The sequence below is a fragment of the Lithobates pipiens genome, unplaced genomic scaffold (genome assembly GCF_037356315.1).
Source record: "Lithobates pipiens isolate NorthernLeopardFrog02 unplaced genomic scaffold, aLitPip1_a1.2 Scaffold_16, whole genome shotgun sequence".
Lineage (NCBI taxonomy): Eukaryota > Metazoa > Chordata > Amphibia > Anura > Ranidae > Lithobates > Lithobates pipiens.
The window spans coordinates 250,434,605-250,451,243 of record NW_027507748.1 but is presented as its reverse complement, the minus strand read 5'-3'; positions in this window follow the sequence as shown (position 1 = coordinate 250,451,243).

Below are 16,639 nucleotides of genomic sequence, written 5' to 3'. Positions count from 1 at the left end.
AGATACCCTGGTGATATATGTCATCCTTCTGATAAATATTCTCACTTGCCTTCTACCTAAGATAAAGTCAGGGTTTGGGTGTTCCTTGTCACACTGAATTTGTCTAGAAGGACCTGGTACACAGACACACTTTGACATCTGGCAGATGAGCCCTGGCCTCTTCCAACCAGACCAGATTTACTGGCACAAGGCCCCTATTTCATCCTGCTTCTAAATTGCTGGCCTAAATGGCACTGCTGTTGGAACTCAGGCCCTAAAGGATAGGGGTATCTCTGGCTTGGTAATCCCCTTCATTCCCAGAGTGAGAAAATCTACCTCCTGCAAGACCATTACACATGCAAGGCTTACTTTGCCTGCTGCAAGGAAAACAACTCAACTACGTCCAATGGAATACTGTTTTTTTTTTTGTTTGTTTTTTTAGTAAAACTGTGTTTATTGGGTATGGTCACATATCTTGACATACATTTGCAATATTGGTATAGTAGTGACCCATATATTTTAGCTTTTCTTTATAAAATACAGAAGCAAACAGATGCAGCGTGAAGAGTGTCTGTTATTAAGAGGCTACATGTCTCTTGTGTTGTCATCCTATTGATGAAGATACGTTCAGGGTTACAGTCGCCAACTATGTACCATAACTGAAACCTGGCTTCAAAATTTGGACTCAGCTTCTCCTGCTGCCCTCTCCCATGGTGGTCTCCATTGGACTCACTGCCCCATTTCTCTGAGAATTGCAGCAATTTATCAGCCTCCTGGACCGGTGTCACGCTTTCTTGATGACTTTGCTGCCTGGCTACCCTACTTTCTCTCCTCTGAAATACCCACGATCATTCTTGGTGACTTTAACATTTCTGTCAACGTTAACAACCCAATTACAGCTAAACTTCTTGACTTAACCTCATCTTTTGACCTAACGCAATGGTCACATACTTCCACTCACTCCAATGGTAATACCCTTGACCTTGTATTCTCCCATCTCTGCAACCCTGGAAACCTCACAAACACCCCCTTTCCTCTATCTAATCACAATCTCATTAGTTTCACTGTATCTTTGCCTCCAACCACCCATCCTTCCAAGCAGCAACCAATTACTTGTAGGAATCTTCGCCACCTTAAGCCTTCTCTTCTCTATTCTGCTACTGACCACCTATATGAAATAATCTCTCCCCTGTCCTGTCCTGACCTTGCCATCTCTGTCTACAACAGTTCACTCTCATCAACACTAGATGCACTTGCTCCTCTAACCATACGCAGAATCAGGCACCGACCATTGCAACCCTGGAAAACTGACAACACTAGAAATCTCAAGACACATTGCCGTGCTCTTGAACGGCTGTGGCGTAAAACCAAATGCCTCCAAGACTTCACCATATATAAATCTACCCTTCTAAAATACAATTCCTGCCTCCATGCGGCCAAACAAGCCTACTTTGTTTCTCTTATTAATACTTTGTCATCCAGTCCCCGTCGACTCTTCTCAACCTTTAACTCTCTGCTTCGTCCTCCACCCCCTCTACCCACTAACTCACTCGCTGCCCAAGAGATTGCCAATCCCTTCAAAGACAAGATTGATGCAATTCGTGAGGACACCTCCACTGTGCATACATCTTCCCCACCCAACATACCTGGCCTAATAGCACATTCAACACTCTCCTCTTTTGAATTGGCTACTACTGAAGAGGTTGCAAAACTTTTCTCAGATTCTCACCTAACCAATTGTCCCTTGGACCCTGTTTCCTCACAACTATTAAGGTCACCATCTAATTCTATCCTATGCTCCCTCACTCACATCTTCAATCTCTCCCTCTCAAGTGGCACCTTCCCCTCCCCTCTAAAACATGCGCAGATCACCCCCATAATTAAAAAACCCTCACTGGACCCCACCAACCTGAACAACTTAAGACCTATCTCATTGCTCCCATTCACCTCTAAACTTGTAGAATGCTTAGTCTACAACCGTCTTAGCTCCTACCTCAGTGAAAATAACCTTCTTGACACATTACAGTCTGGCTTTCGCTCGCAGCACTCCACGGAAACTGCCTTACTAAAACTCACTAACGATCTACTAACTGCTAAAACCAACAGCCAGTACTCCATACGCCTACTATTTGACCTCTCTGCTGCCTTTGATACTGTTGACCACCCGCTCCTCCTCAATAAATAACATTCCCTTGGCCTCTTAGATTCTGCTCTTTCCTGGTTCTCTGCCTATCTATCACAGCGCTCCTTCAGTGTCACGTACAACTCTGTCTCCTCCTCTCCATTGCCTCTTTCTGTGGGGGTCCCCCAAGGCTCTGTTCTTGGACCCCTTCTCTTCTCTATTTACACCTCCTCCCTTGGTCACTTGATAACCGCCCACGGCTTCCAATACCACTTATACGCCGATGACACCCAAATCTATCTGTCTGCTCCTCACCTCACTCCTTCAGTCTCCTCTCGCATTACTAACCTGCTAACTGACATATCAGCATAGATGTCACACCACTTCCTTAAACTAAACATCTCTAAAACGGAGCTATTAATATTCCCCCCGCACATGCCCCCCACCATGACTTTTCCATCAAAATCAACAATGCAACCATCAGGCCCTCCTCTCACGCCAGGGTACTAGGTGTAACCCTAGACTCTGACTTGTCATTTCAGCCCCAAGTCCAGTGATTTAAATTCAAAATACTAACCACAACATACAACTCTGCCCCAAGCTACATCACCAGTCTTGTCTCCAAATATCACCCAAATCGTCCCCTCCGTTCTTCTCAAGACCTCCTACTCTCAGGCTCTCTCGTCTCCTCCAATGCTCCTCTCCAGGATTTCTCCAGAGCCTCTCCAATCCTCTGGAACTTGCTACCTCCACTGGTCTGGCTATCCCCTACTCTTGCTACCTTCAGGCGATCCCTGAAAACTCTATTCAGGGAAGCCTATCACGTCTCAAACTAATCTCCTACCACTTCCATCAGCTCATTCCCTACAGTTCTAACCTTTTGTACCACCTGCCCCACCCTATAAGATTGTAAGCTCTTCTGAGTAGGGCCCTCTTTATCCTCTTGTATTTTATTGTATTGTAACTGTATTGTCTCCTTTTTATATTGTAAAGGGATGCGTAAATTGCTGGCGCTATATAAATCCTGAATAATAATAATGTACCGGCCTGCAGGAGTAGGCTGTCTAACACGGAAGCCCACCTCCTGCCTCATATCGGCTGCGACGCCCTCTTACATTTGGGTCCCCAAAGAGCCCTTTCTTAGATTAGGGTCTCCAGAGAACCCCCTCTTACATTATGGTCCCCAAAGAGTCCCCCTTATATCAGGGTCTCTAGAGAGCCCCCTCTTACATCAGAGTCCCCAGAGAACCCCCTCTTACATCAGAGTCCACAGAGAGCCCTCCCTTACATCAGGGTCCCCAGAGAGCCCCCCCCTATCTCAGGGTCCCCAGTGAGCCCCCCTTATCTCAGGTTCCCTTGAGAGCCCCCCTTATCTCAGGTTCCCCAGAGAGCCTCTCTTATCTCAGGGTCCCCAGAGAGCCTCACTTTATAGCTGGGTCCCCAGATAACCCCTCCTTACATTAGGGTCTCCAGAGACCCCCTCTTACATCAGAGTCCCCAGAGAACCCCCTCTTACATCAGGGTCCCCAGAGAACCCCCTCTTACATCAGGGTCCCCAGAGAACCCCCTCTTACATCAGGGTCCCCAGAGAACCCCCTCTTACATCAGGGTCCCCAGAGAACCCCCTCTTACATCAGGGTCCCCAGAGAACCCCCTCTTACATCAGGGTCCCCAGAGAACCCCCTCTTCAGAATCCCCAGAGAACCCCTTCTTAAATAAGGATCCTCAGAGAGCCCCCTCTTACATCAGGATCCCCATAGAGCGCCCCCCTTAAATCAGGGTCCCCAGAGAGCCTCCCTCTTACATCAGGGTCCCCAGAGAGCCTCCCTCTTACATTAGGGTCCCCGGAGAGCCTTCCTTAACATCTGGGTCCCCAGGGAGAGCCTCCCTTTTATATCCGGGTCCCCAGAGAGCCCACCCTTACATCAGGGTCCCAAGAGAGCCCCCACCTTACATCAGGGTCCCCCCTTACATCAGGTTACCCAGAGGCCCCCCTCATTGTCTCAGGGTCCCCAGAGAGCCTCCTTCTTACATCAGGGTCCCCGGAGAGCCTCCCTCTTACATCAGGGTCCCCGGTGAGCCCTACTTAACATCAGGGTCCCCGGAGAGCCTCCCTTTACATCAGGGTCCCCAGAGATCCCCCCACTTACATCAGGGTCTCCAGACAGCCTCCCTCTTACATCAGGGTCCTCAGAGAGCCTCCCTCTTACATTAGGGTCCCAGGAAAGCCCCCTTAACATCAGGGTCCCCAGAGAGCCTCCCTTACATCAGGGTCCCCAGAGAGCCTCCCTTTACATCAGGGTCCCTAGAGAGCCCCCCTTACATCAGGGTAACCGAGAGCCCCCACCTTATATCAGGTTCCCCCCTTACAATAGGGTCCCAGACAGCCGCTCCCCCTTCCAGAGGTTCCCCGTGTACCTGGCTGGTCTTCACTGTCTGTGCACCTCCAACCCCCAGCACAGAGGGTGGTGAGAGGGGGCAATCGGCAGCTCTATGGTGCCTGTGGACCATGCGATCTCCCTGGGGCTTGTAGTTTTCCTCCCGAGTGTATGCAGTGGAGACGGCAGGGGCCTTTGACCCGGGCAGCTATCAGCAAGAGTGTACAAGCAGAGCAACTCACTTGTACACTGAAGAGTGAAACTGATAGCTGCCTGGGTCAGAGGCCCCTCCCCTCTCCACTGTATACACTTGGAAAGAAAACTACTAGCCCCGTGGGCACCATAGAGCTGCCGATCGCTAACTCCCACTCCCCCCCACTGTATCCCAAACTGAAAGCCAGAGGTGCAGGGGAAGATGCCGGGTCTTGGGGCCCCCCCCCCCCCACAGTGGCAGAACAGCAGGGGCCTAGTTGCAAGTGCAACTTCTGCAACCCTGAAAGATCCACCACTGACAGTCTGTAGGAGTCCTGCATTGCACCTGTGTTCTTCTGATTGTGGGTGCAATGTTTTCCAGGCTCATCCATGATATTTTTTGAAAGGGGTCTCTGGGAGGAGCCAGGTGACATCACATCCGGTCCTGGCTGAGACATATATATGTATGTCTCAGCCACATATACATGTACATATATGTGAAGCTGTTCGTTCTGACTTTAAACTGTAATGCCCTTTACACACAACCGGTTTTCCCGTCGGAATAGCCTACTGGCCAATAGCTTCTGTCTCGTACTTGCCTCAGAGCATGCGTCATTTTTGATCCGTCAGAACAGCATACAGTCGAGTGGTTTTCCCTACGGAATTGGTTCCGTCGGAAATATTTAGAACACATTTTATTTCTAGGTCCGTCAGAATTTTAAAAAAAAAAAGTCAGATGAGGCATACACATAATCGGAATATACGATGAAAAGGTTCTGTCTGACTTTTTCTGTCGGACGTTACGCTTGTGTGTACGCCGCATAAGTCTACTGCATTTTTATTAAACACATTTTTTGGACCACTAGACTATGGAATTTCCTTTATGTTGCATGAGAACATTATATGGAGGGACCTGCTCAGAGATATCAGCGATATTCATGGAAATTGTGTCCCAGCTGATTGGAGGCCCCAGGAATAGGAGTCTGCTGTCTGGATCTTGGAGACCATTATTGTGTAACAAACTCGACTAGACCTGTAGGGGTCTTTACCTGAGGTGAGCGCCTGGGATAAACCACAAGTTTACTACGGATGTAGTTGATCTGGATTTATTGGATCCTATTTTTCTTTACACAAGCACTTTATTTATGAGCTTTTCTCATTCTCATATTGCACCATTACTTTGTAGATTGTAGCATTTTATGGACTCTTTGTGTTTAAGCACTTTATACATTGCATTGTCACTTTGAACATTGTGGCATTTTATGGTGCGTGCTTAATTGTGTATTTTGAAGCATTGTTATTCCTGTATTTTGCACATAATTAGTTTAAGATTTATTTTACTTTATTATGATGATTCACTGAGTGAGCGCCACATTAATTTATATTCAAATTGTCACTGTGTGGGAGCACATATTCATGTTGGCAGCTACTTAGTTTTGTTTACATTTATAATCACTTGGCTGGCAAATTCAATGGTGTGCAGGCAAGAATTCTGCAAGAAAATCAATAAGCAAGATTTGTTCCAAGTGCAGTCCATAGCCTAAACCTGGTAGGGGTATATGCAGCTTCGGTGAGTCCAGAGGTTAAAACCTTTTTTGGAACTGAAAAAATGTTTGTATTATTTTTTGTTTTTGCATTTTTCCTATTTATATGAATATTTGGTATCAGGGCACTACCTCATGCAAACATAATGCACAACTGAAAACTTTAGTATATTTACACAGGCTCTGACAGAAAAAAAACAGTACAAAGAATGTTTACATTTTTCTCCAGTTCCACATCCCACTGGGAAACACTAACAAAACTTGTAAAGACAACTCTGAGGCCGCGTACACACGCGGGGACTGTTCGCCCAACTTTGTCCGTCAAACAGTTTCGGCAAACAGTCCGCTCAAAATTAGCATGGACGGACATGGCCACACACGACGTACGAACAGTTTGCTGAAACCGTGCGCGATGACGTGAACGGCACGTACGACGGGACGAAAAATACGACGTCCTATACACTGCATTATAACTTTCGGCGTGTAAATCCTTTCTGAGCATGCGCGGAACTTAGTTTGACGAACAAGCCTACACACGAGGGGACTGTTCGCTGAAACCAAGTTTCAGCGGACAGTTTTACGGAAATTCCGAAAAACTTTGTTCGTCAGACTGTCCGCTGAAACACTGTTCAGCGGACAAAGTTGGGCGAACAGTCCGCCCGTGTGTACGCGGCCTAAAGGATTATCCAGATACTTGATGGTCCTCATGAGCAAGTGCAATAAAGGCTTTGTTTATATAGATCACTGATATATGTGAAGCTCTTATGGACATTATAGAAAACTCATCAAAACCCAAATCTGTATCAACATTTGAAAGTCTTATGGTGCAGGTTAATTATTGTTTTTTGTGTACACTGTGTGGCACAGAATCTTGAGTCAGGTCGATCAAGTATACCAAGCTATCCAGGCCAAAGGAATTTCCATACTACAGGCATCTCAAATGATTGATGGTTTAAGACACATCTTTCAAGAATAGTCCAGGAAATATTTAATTATGCTTCAGAAGTATGTGAACATTTTCAGATTCCTGCAAATTTTCCACCAAAGAGGCAAAAGAAAACTAAGACCAGAGCTTTATATGTGTCCCAAGAAGCTCAGGTCAACCCGAGTGAAGAAGGCCATTTTAGAATCGACCTTAACCAGGTTTTTTTTTAATGTTCTAATCACTTGCTTGACATGGAAGTCACAAACGCTAATGGAAACATCCCAGGACTTTGAGATCCCTGCTCTTGTCACAATGGTGGTGACAGAATTACAAAAACCTGCATTCAACTTGGCTTTTAAGTATAACAAAGATCTGGATGCCTTATATATTTCTGCTGAGATTGAAAGCTTTACATTTTTCATTGAGTCTATAGGGTCAAAAATAAAATCTGCAACACCTCTTGGTCGGTGTCAGCTAATACATGACTATTTACTTACGGCTTGTTATGCGATTATTGGTACTGGAAATTTTTTTTGACTCTTCCTGTTACATCTTGTGAAAGGAACTTCAGCAAGCTGAAACTCATTAAAAATTATTTTCGATCGACTATGGTTCAAGACAGGCTTTCAAACTTCAGTATACTTTCTATTTATATATATATATATATATTCATATTCATATTAGTATGCAACTGCAAAATAGATTCATTTTGATAGTGTCATAGATGATTTTGCTTCCATGAAAGCAAGAAAGGTGTCTTTGTGACTATGTCATAATACTAACTTTTCCATAGGAGTATACTTGACATTTTTGCAATTGTTTTCAACAAGTTTACAGAACTATTCATTTAATTCCTTGATCTTTTATTTTGCTCTTTTATATATGAATATTTTGTATTGAGGGTTTTTTTTTTTTTTTTGCTGATGGCCATGTGTGTTGTTTTAGAAATGTTTGTGTGTTTATTTTTTTATTTTTTCATATTTATATGAATATTTTGCATTGGGGCCCTGACTACCTCAGGGAAGATTACAGTCAAATGTTATGTTTCAGTGAGAAATATTAGTTGAATCCCTTGATTTTGTACTTTCATGTATTAATATTTTGTATTGAGTGTTCTTTTTTGCTGAAGGCCATGTATATTGTTTAACTACTTCAATACCGGGCCATAGTCAAATGACGCCCACAGATGGGATCTCCCATCCTGGGTAGGCGTCATATGATGTCCTCTGTATTTTGCCACTCCTGTGGGCCCCCGGGGGCCCGCAGCATGGATATCGTGGATGAGGTGCGTCCCTCGGACACAGCCCATCCCCGATCCGTGTGAATGGCATCCCCGATCCACGTGACCAGCCATGTTTAATCACAGCCGGTCACATGTACTGTGTACATTCACGGCGCTCGTGCACTCCCATAGGGTGCGTACAGAGTGGAGATCAGGGATGCGGCTTGTCACCCTGACACAGCCCAACCCCGATCGCAGTAGAGAGCCAATGAAATTGGCTCTTTACCACGTGACCGGCTGTGTCCAATCACAGCTGGTCACAGAATGTAAACAAACCACGTTAACAAGATGTTACCGGGTTCTCCTCCTCACACACCGGATGTGTGTGAGAAGGAGATTGCGGTAACATCTTGTTATTGCTCAGTGTACACCAACACACACTGATTACACCCCCCTAATAAAGAGGACCTGTCAAAGTACCTGCCACCAGCCATCAAAGTATCTGTCATCACCCATCAAAGTACCCGAGTACCTGTCCCAGCCCATCTGAGTACCTGTCACAGTCCATATTAATATCCGAGTACCTGAGTACCTGTCACAGTCCATCTGAGTATCCGAGTACCTGAGTACCTGTCATCCCATCTGAGTACCCGAGTACCTGTCACAGCCCATCTAAGTACCCGAGTACCTGTCACAGCCCATCTGAGTACACGAGTACCTGTCATAGCCCATCTGAGTACCTGAGTACCTGTCACAGTCCATCTGAGTACCTGTCACGGTCCATCTTAGTATTCGAGTACCTGAGTACCTGTCACAGTGCATCTGAGTATCCGAGTACCTGAGTACCTGTCAGCCCATCTAAGTACCCGAGTACCTGTCACAGCCCATCTGAGTACACGAGTACCTGTCGCAGTCCATCTGAGTACCTGTCCCAGCCCATCTGAGCCCCCAAGTACCTGTCGCAGCCCATCTGAGTACCCGAATACTTGAGTACCTGTCACAGTTCATCTGAGCACCCGAGTACCTGTCCAAGCCCAACTGAGTACCGAATACCTATCACAGTCCATCGGAATACCCGAGTACCTATCACCAGCCCATCGGAGTACCCGAGTACCTGTCACCAGCCCATCAGAGTACCCGAGTACCTATTTGCAGCCCATGCCTCATAGAATACACGTTGGGGTGTTTGCTTTCCAAAATGGGGTAATTTTGGGTGTAATTCCACTGTCCTGTTGCTTCAGGACCTTCAAAAGTGTGATAGGTAGGAATGAGATGTGTAATTTATGCTCCTAGAATGCCTGAAGGTACTACTTCAATGTTAGGCCTCTGTATATGGCCAGGCTGTGTGTTAAAAATATTTTATAAATGGTCAACTTTGTGTAAAAAAAAAAAAACATTTTTCCTTTTCTTCCAACGTTTTCTGATGACTTGTGTAAAAGAATTAACCATTCAAAAGACTCATAATGCTTCATAAAATATACTTTTTGGGTGTTTGTTTTCCAAAATGGGGTCATTTTGTGGGTAATTCCACTGTCCTGGTGCTCCAGGGCCTTCACAAATATAATAGGCCATTAGGAAATTAGAGGTGTCATTTATGCTCCTAGAACGCCTGACGGTGCTCCCTGCATGTTGGGCCTTTGTATGTGACCAGGCTGTGTAAAAGTCACACACATGTGGTATCGCCATACTCAGGATGAGTAGCAGAATGTATTTTGGGGTGTCATTTTTTGCTATGTACATCCTTTGAGTTAGAAATATCTTATAAACTGACCACTACTACTTCAATGTTGGGCCTCTGTATATGGCCAGGCTGTATAAAAGTCTCACACGTGGTATCGCCCTACTCAGGAGGAGTAGCAGAATGTATTTTGGGGTGTAATTTTTGCTATATACATGCTATGTGTTAGAAATATTTTATAAATGAACAACTTTGTGTAAAAAAAAAAAAGTTTTCTCTTTCTTTCCACGTTTTCTGAAGACTTGTGGAAAAAATGAACTACTCAAAAGACTCATTATGTCTCATAGAATAGACGTTGGGGTGTTTGCTTTGCAAAATGGGGTCATTTTATGGGTAATTCAATTGTCCTGGTGCTCCAGTGCCTTCACAAATGTAATAGGTTGTTAGGAAATTAGAGTTGTCATTTATGCTCCTAGAACCCCTGACGATGCTCCTGTGAACGTTGGACCTCTCTGTGTGGCCAGGCTGTGTAAAAGTCCCACACATGTGGTATTGCCATACTCGGGAAGAGTTGCAGAATGTATTTTGGGGTGTAATTGGAAGTATGCATATGCAGTTTGTGAGAAATAACTTGTTATTATGACAATTTTGTAAAAAAAAAAAAAATCTCTTTCCCAAGAATTGTGGGAAAAAATTACAACTTCAAAAAACTCACCATGCATCTTACTAAATACCTTGGACTGTCTACTTTTCAAAAAGGGGTAATTTATTTGGGGGGTATTTGTACTTTCCTGACATTACAGAGCCTCAAGAAATTAGATGGGCCGTCAGTGCATCAGGTGTGATCAGATGTGATACATTTTCAATGATTTGCACCATAGCTTGTAGACACTATAACTTTCAAAGACACTAAATAATATCCATTAATGTGGGTTATTTTTACCAAAGAGATGTAACAGTATAAATTTTGGCCCAAATTTATGAACAAAAATTACTTATTTGCAAAATTTTATCATAGAAACTAAAAAAAGGTGTTTTTTTTTCAAAATTTTCGCTTTTTTTTCCACTTATGTCGCAAAAAATAAAAAACCCAGTGGTGATTAAATACCACCACAAGAGAGCTCTAAAAAAATGATAAAAATTTTGTTTGAGTACAGTGTTGCATGACTGAGTAATTGGCATTCAAAGTGTGAGAGCGCTGAAAGCTAAAAATTGGGCTGGGAAGGTTTATTCCCTTGATTTTACACTTTTATATATGCATATTTTGTATAGACGGTTATTTTTGCTGAAGGCCATGTATGTTGGTTGAGAAAAGTTTGTGATATTTTTTGTTTTTGCATTTTTCCTATTTATATGAATATTTGGTATCAGGGCACTACCTCATGAAAAAATAATGCAAAACTGAAAACTTTAGTACGTTTACAAAAAAAACTGTTAACAGGCCTCTACAAGCACATTTGCTGCGTTAATATTTTAAAAGAATTTTAAGTGCCTCTAATAAAAATACATATAATTAAAATGTTTAAGTTAAGTCTGTTTCTATCAAATTAAACCCGATTTAATTTTTCTTGTTTTGGAAAGACACTGCCTTTTTCTCTACACCTGGAGGGGGGAGAGGGGGGGTTTGGGGACGGCATGCTATTGCCATCTTCGCCCTGGGCACCAAATTACCTTGACCCAGCACTGCCTAGTGGTGAACCTTTTGTCACATAGGCTTGCTCAAGGTGCTAAATAAGGCCCCTTTGTGCCACGGTTTTTGTGCGGATTAGCTGTGCTGTGCCATAGACTTCTATTATTGCATACAAGAGTTTTGTTGCACTTTCAGACAGCAAACCAAGATCATGGGACATAAGGGAAGCTTAACCACTTGCCGACCGCCGCACGACGATGTACGTCGACAGAATGGCACGGGCAGGCATAAGGGCTTACATGTACGTCCTTGCCTGCCCGCGGGTCGGGGGCCCGATCGGGCCCCCGCCCGGTGCCTGCGGCGGTCGGTATTCGTTCGGGAGCGATCCCGGACGAGGGGACGGCCATTCATCCATGGCCACCCCCTCGCGATCGCTCCCGACGAATGAAAATGTCCCGTGACATCACTTCTTCTCCTGTAATGTAAACACAGGAGAGGAAGTGATGTATTCTCTCCTCCGTGTCGGTATTTTTCGTTCCGGCACCGAGGAGAGAGCATCGGTGAGTTGCACAAGCACTACACTACACAGTAGAACATGCCAGGCACACTCACACCCCCCCTTTACCCCCTGATCACCCCCCAATTACCCCCTCACAGTGACACCAATTGCTTTTTTTTTTATTTTATTTTTTTTATTTTTTGCATTGGTGTCATTTGTGACTGTAATAACTGTTAGGGCAGTTAGGGTTAGCCCCCTTTAGTTCTAATGTGCCCCCCCTAACCCCCCCAATAAAGGTTTAACCCCGTGATCACCCCCCCCTCGCCAGTGTCACTAAGGCTGGGTTCACATTGCAGCGGTTTATGAGAACGAATGTGATTCGCACCGCACTGCAGTGCAAATCACATCTGATCTCTGTGCGATTCGAGTTCAGCCATACAGATAGTATGGCTGAATTCGTGTCGCACCCGCCGTAAATTCGCACGGGACCCTTTTTTTGGCCCGCAGCAGAATCGGATCACATGGGTGTTCACACCATGCGATCCGAGTTTGCAGATCGCACTGCGATATGCGAACTGATCTGGGGGTGTCATTAACATTTCACTGACACTCCCAGCAGTTCGCATAGGGCAGTGTGAACTGCCGCCGGGAGGCATGCGATGCGGGAACCCGCCGCGGATTCATGGCGTTCCCGCATCGCTCCAGTGTGAACCCAGCCTAATAAGCGATCATTTTTCTAAAAGCTGTATTAGTGTCACAGGTGACGCTAGTTAGGCAGGTAGGTATTTAGGTTCGCCGCAGCTTTTTATAGCGCCAGGGACCCCCATATACTACCGCATAAAGCCCCCTGATTTCCCCCTAGTTAACCCTTTCACCAGTGATCACCATATAACTGTTACAGGTGACGCTGGTTGGTTAGTTATTTTTTTATAGTTTCAGGGCACCCGCCATTTATTACCTAATAAAGGTTTAACCCCCTGATCACCCGGTGGGTGTCATTTGTGACTGTAATAACTGTTAGGGCAGTTAGGGTTAGCCCCCTTTAGTTCTAAGGTACCCCCCTAACCCCCCCAATAAAGGTTTAACCCCGTGATCACCCCCCGTCGCCAGTGTCACTAAGGCTGGGTTCACATTGCAGCGGTTTATGAGAACGGATGTGATTCGCACCGCACTGCAGTGCAAATCACATCCGATCTCTGTGCGATTCGAGTTCAGCCATACAGATAGTATGGCTGAATTCGTGTCGCACCCGCCGCAAACTCGCACGGGACCCTTTTTTTGGTCCGCAGCAGAATCGGATCGCATGGGTGTTCACACCATGCGATCCGAGTTTGCAGATCGCACTGCGATATGCGAACTGATCTGGGGGTGTCATTAACATTTCACTGACACTCCCAGCAGTTCGCATAGGGCAGTGTGAACTGCCGCCGGGAGGCATGTGATGCGGGAACCCGCCGCGCATTCGTGACGTTTCCACAACGCTCCAGTGTGAACCCAGCCTAATAAGCGATCGTTTTTCTGATCACTGTATTAGTGTCACAGGTGACGCTAGTTAGGCAGGTAGGTATTTAGGTTCGCCGCAGCTTTTTATAGCGCCAGGGACCCCCATATACTACCGCATAAAGCCCCCTGATTGCCCCCTAGTTAACCCTTTCACCAGTGATCACCATATAACTGTTACAGGTGACGCTGGTTGGTTAGTTATTTTTTTTATAGTTTCAGGGCACCCGCCATTTATTACCTAGTCTCACTAGTGTACCCCTAAATTTAGGGGTGTCTACTTTCCAAAATGGGGTCATTTGGGGGGGGTTTGTGCCATCTTGGCATTTTATGGCCTTCAAAACTGTAACGCCCTTAGAAAGCCTGAAGGCGGTGCTTGGATTTCGGGGCCCCGTACGCGGCTAGGCTCCCAAAAAGTCCCACATATGTGGTATCCCCGTACTCAGGAGAAGCAGCAGAATTTATTTTGGGGTGTCATTTCACATATGCCCATAGCATGTGTGAGCAATATATCATTTAGTGACAACTTTGTGTAAAAAAAAAAAAAAAAAATTATTTTTTGTCATTATTCAATCGCTTGAGGCAAAAAAATAAAATATTCAATGGGCTCAACATGCCACTTATCAATTTCCTTAGGGTGTCTACTTTCCAAAATGGGGTCATTTGGGGGGGTTTTGTACTGCCCTGCCATTTTAGCACCTCAAGAAATGAGATAGGCAGTCGTAAACTAAAAGCTGCGTAAATTCCAGAAAACGTACCTTAGTTTGTAGATTTGACAACTTTTGCGCAAACCAATAAATATACAATTATTGACTTTTTTTTTACCAAAGACATGTGGCTGAATACATTTTGGCCTAAATGTATGACTAAAATTGAGTTTATTGGATTTTTCTAATAACAAAAAGTAGAAAATATCATTTTTTTTCAAAATTTGCGGTCTTTTTACGTTTATATCGCAAAAAATAAAAATCGCAGAGGCAATCAAATACCATCAAAAGAAAGCTCTATTTGTGGGAAGAAAAGGACGCAAATTTTGTTTGGGTACAACATTGCATGACCGCGCAATTACCAGTTAAAGCAGCGCAGTGCCAAATTGTAAAAAGACCTCTGGTCATTTACCAGCAAAATGGTCCGGTCTGAAGGTGGTTAAAGTGGAGGGCCACCCTGAAAAAAAAAATACATGAAAAATTAGAAAAAAATCTAAAAAAAATAAAAAAATAAAAATTTTTTTTTTTTTTTACTTACCAGAAATGCCCGTTGCTAGGCACATAATCCTAATATGCCTCTTCCTCCTCCGCAGAGATCTTCTTTCTTCTCTCCTCGTCACGTTGTCTTCTGGGTAATGGGTCGCGCTGTGTTCTGGGAACTGTGTGTCCCAGAACACAGCGCGTCCCATTCACAAAGCACTGCGTGACTCGCGCATGTGCAGTAGGAAACGGGCAGTGAAGCCGCAAGGCTCCACTGCCGGTTTCCCTTAGAAAGAATGGCGGCGCCGGGACCCAAGAGCCGAGGGACGGGTCGGCCTCGGGCGGCCGACATCACGGGCGCCCTGGACAGGTAAGTCGGCTTATTAAGTCAGCAGCTGCAGTGTTTGCAGCTGCTGACTTTTAATTTTTTTATTTTTATTTTTTAAACGGCCCTCCTCTTTAAGGTAAAGCGCAGATAACCCACACGAAAACCACGGATGCACTGTGGTCCAGAAGAATGCACCGGATCAGTGTGAAAAAGATTAAGGACTTGGACTTTGTATCTGTTTATCTTGATAAGACTTGAAATTGTCATTGAGCTAGAGAGATTCTTTAGAATGCTTCGAATGTGGACTTACTTTGACTGTCCAGATAATCATAAATTGGAAGTCTTTCCCATGAAAAATAAATGGCTTCAAGTTTCCCTTGTTTGTATGTATATATTTTTCCCCAATTTTTGTTTTATTAAGAAAGCTCTTTATGCTGCGTTGGTCCTCTTCTTCACAATGTTTTCACCTAGGATTCAAAATTTGCTTCCTCACTTCTATATATATATATATTAACTGATGGTAGTCTGCTCCTCCCAGTTTGAGATGACCCAGGTTGGCTGCTTCCTCCAGGGATTGGGAGATGTTTGGAGCCATTTTTGGATATTTAAATGGTTTGGGTGCCACATGCAGACAGGTGGATCTCACTTGAGAAAGGGTTTTTTACTTCAAAATGTTGTGATTCCCACAAACAGCAAATTCCTGGAACATTTATCATTCTAAAATAATTGAACCCTACTTGGTGGATATTTGGCATAATAAAAAGGCCATACATGCTTGTTATCCTTTAGCTGAGTCACAGATGGTCTATTTGTTGTAATGAATCCATGAATTGAGAGCATCAGTTGTAATTATTGGGTTGTTTATAGACCTTAACCACTTGTTTACTGGGCACTTAAGCCCCCTTCCTGCCCAGACCAATTTTCAGCTCTCTCACACTTTGAATGACATGCAATGTCATGCAATACTGTACCCAAATTACATTTTTATAATTTTTTTTCACACAAATAGAGCTTTCTTTTGGTCATATTTAATCACCACTGAGTTTATTTTTTGCTAAAAAAATAAATAAAATAGACAGAAAATTTTGAAAAAAAATTTCATAGTTTGTTTATAACATTGAACATAACATTGAAACCAGGTAATGTTTCTCCTTAATTGATGTGCGCTGATGAGGCTGCACTGATGGACACCAATAGGCTGCCCTGATAAGGCGGCACTGATGGTCACTGATGGGTGGCACTAATGGGCACTGGTAGGCAGCATTGATCACTGCCATTGGGCATTGATTGGCAGCACCGGTGGACATTGATAGGTGGCACTGTGGACACTGGTAGGTACTAATAGGTGGCACTGATGGGCACAGATGAGGCAGCCACGGCTCTCTGTGTGAGGGACCAATGTCGGAGCCGGTGATCAGCGTCTATTTATATCATGTGATCAGCTGTCATTGGCTG